The sequence below is a fragment of the Leptonychotes weddellii genome, chromosome 2 (assembly GCF_054177405.1).
Source record: "Leptonychotes weddellii isolate Sample4059 chromosome 2, ASM5417740v2, whole genome shotgun sequence".
Lineage (NCBI taxonomy): Eukaryota > Metazoa > Chordata > Mammalia > Carnivora > Phocidae > Leptonychotes > Leptonychotes weddellii.
This window is the reverse complement of record NC_138370.1, coordinates 77645833-77648699: the sequence shown is the minus strand read 5'-3', so window position 1 is coordinate 77648699 and position 2867 is coordinate 77645833. Positions and strand designations below refer to the sequence as shown.

The following is a 2867-nucleotide window of genomic DNA, read 5'->3' as shown; positions in this document are numbered from 1 at the left end:
TTTTTTGGAAGAAGAGTTAAAATTATGCAAAACTTACATGAAAACTCACATTCTCTTCACCTTCAGAGTGAAACTTTACTTATACTAACTCACCACTTTGAAAATAATTTAAATAAAAGCAAGGTGATACATATAGACTTCTCAGACATGTTTCTCAGATACATAAAGGGTCACAGAAAATCTCTAAGACATAAAAAGTAGTAAAACTATAACCAGAAAACACTCTGCATGATCTCTCTATTCATATTTCCTTTTTTTTTTTTTAAAGATTTTATTTATTTGACAGAGAGAGAGATAGCAAGAGCAGGAACACAAGCAGGGGAAGTGGGAGAGGGAGAAGCAGGCTTCCCGCCGAGCAGGGAGCCCGATGTGGGACTCGATTCCGGCACTCTGGGATCATGACCTGAGCCCAAGGCAGACGCTTAATGACTGAGCCACCCAGGCGCCCCTCTATTCATATTTCCTAGAGAACTTTAGAAATTATTTGAGATTATCTATTATTTTGATATTTTCTTTATATCAAATGTATTATTTAGAGTATAGTCTAAGTTGCCTTAATAAAGAATCTCAAAATATACATTTTTTAAGTAGGACAGAAATTTTTTTTATTTTTATAAAATAGTTCAGAGGAGGTGAAGCTGTATCTTCATCAGCTCATTAAGAATCTGAGTCTTTCAATCTTATTGCTTCACCTTTAATAGTACTATACTTGTCTATACAGCCAACACTTTATTTTAATTTTTTTTAAGATTTTAATTATTTATTTGACAGAGAGAGACATAGCGAGAGAGGGAACACAAGCAGGGGGAGTGGGAGAGGGAGAAGCAGCCTTCCCACGGAGCAGGGAGCCCGGTGTGGGGCTCGATCCCAGGACCCCGGGATCATGACCTGAGCCAAAGGCAGATGCTTAACAACTGAGCCACCCAGGCGCCCCCAGCCAAGCCTTTAGTCACCACCACATACATATTCCAGGTCCTAGGAAGGAAGAAAGAGAGTGAAGGCTCAGGGAAAACATCCTGAGAGTTACTTACTTTTACTCACATTTCATTAACAAGATCTTAATCACATGGTCTCACATAGTTGCAAAAAAAGCTGGGAAATGTATTTAGCTAGGAAGTCAGTGGACAACTAAGACATACAATTAGGAGATTGGGAGTTTCTATAACAAAAGAAAAATAAGAGGGTGGTAGAACATATCTGATTATCACACCAAGCATTTAATTTTATAAAGCAAATATATCTTTGTATATATATTGGTATTTGATTTAGTAATTAAAAAAACAGTAGAAATGGATCAGTTGCAGGCATTGAAAAATTTAAATATGTGAATATATATTATTTACTTGAGAGTAAAGATTAAACTTTGAAGTACTAAATTATATTAATATTCCATAAAATGGAAATCATTTTTGATTTATATATGTAAATACATGTAATTAAATATATATAAAATATAGTTTTATTGTATTAAATATATTTATATTGCACTTATTTTATATTTATAAAATTATTATTTACATTTATATTATATATTTATATTATTTCATATATATATATGAATTCCTTTATATATATATATATTTATATGCTTTATACCTAGGTATCCAAAAGCAGCAGTAGGAAAATTGGTATTACTGATACTAAATAAATATGGACATTTACAATGCCTGCAGGCAGTACTCAGCAGGATTGACTAAGGCATTATCTATTTATTATATGTAAAGCAGCTAAGGACTTCTGGCAAACTGGAAATTGAATTAAATCTCTAAAATAAACCAAATTATACAAAACAATTATATTTTTTGTTATAAATTATCTTGGTTTATTTAAGCTTCTGACTTTTGAAAATGCTTGAAGGAATATACATGCATATACATATAACATATATATGTTTATTATATGTATATATTTGCATATCTATATACATTCATTTACATGTAGACAAAATATCTGAACTAGTTTATTCTGATGTACGTAAATGTGGCAAACAATACTTAGAAGACTTAATGAGGTTAAATCAAATTAATTATAACTGTGTCTGTGGCATCAAATCCCCCCAAACTTCCTCCTGGCATTGCAGAAAACTTGGCATATGTGAGCTTAGGTCACACTATTCAAAATCAAGGAGCTGACAGATCAGATTTTCTTCCCAAAATTTTGCTCATTAGCCAAACCAGAATACTTAGTACATCAGGTCACTCTGCTTGAATTCCCAAACAACACATGACTTTGGGATATGATCCCATGATAACTCATTGAAAGTGTCTAAATACATGTACCTGGTATAACGAGCCACAGATGACAACTTAGAAAAAAGGAATTTTTCTTCCCTCTGTCACATATTTTTGACACTTTTACAAACTGTTGTTTAACAATAGCTTTCAGACTCCATCTTAACTTTTGTTGTTGTGCTACCACAAACTGTGTTCCTTGACATTTTAAAGATCTTTGTAGACAGTATTATAATAATCTTTTGATAGGTTTCAAATTAAATGAAATATTTACAGGTTACTTTAGGAAAGTAAAGAGTAAAACACATTAATTAGAAGATAAGTTTTCAATTAGCAATAACCGCGCCCCGGATAAACCTCATTGGCTACGATACTGCCACTGTGCAAAGCTCATTAATTAGAAGATAAAGCTACATTTTCTTAAGCAATTGACATTTGCTACACATATTCAATTATTTGCAATATTGATTTATAGCTTATGTCTCATTATTGTAAGATTTCAAATCAATGTACTGTAATTTAAGAATATGTCTAATGTTCCATATGAAAGATGGGCTATTTAAGGGTGTACATTGTTTCTAAACTCTATAAGAGATGAAAATAAAAGTATTCTTGGGGCGCCTGGGTGGCTCAGTC

At 32.3% G+C, this 2867-nt stretch overlaps 1 non-coding gene across 1 annotated transcript; it reads right to left on the bottom strand.

Moving 5' to 3' along the window:
• Positions 1 to 2481: 2481 nt before the first annotated feature.
• LOC115940087 (U4 spliceosomal RNA) lies at positions 2482 to 2622 on the bottom strand. Its single transcript, XR_004074887.1, has one exon. It is a non-coding gene; the product is annotated as a U4 spliceosomal RNA (small nuclear RNA).
• Positions 2623 to 2867: the final 245 nt, after the last annotated feature.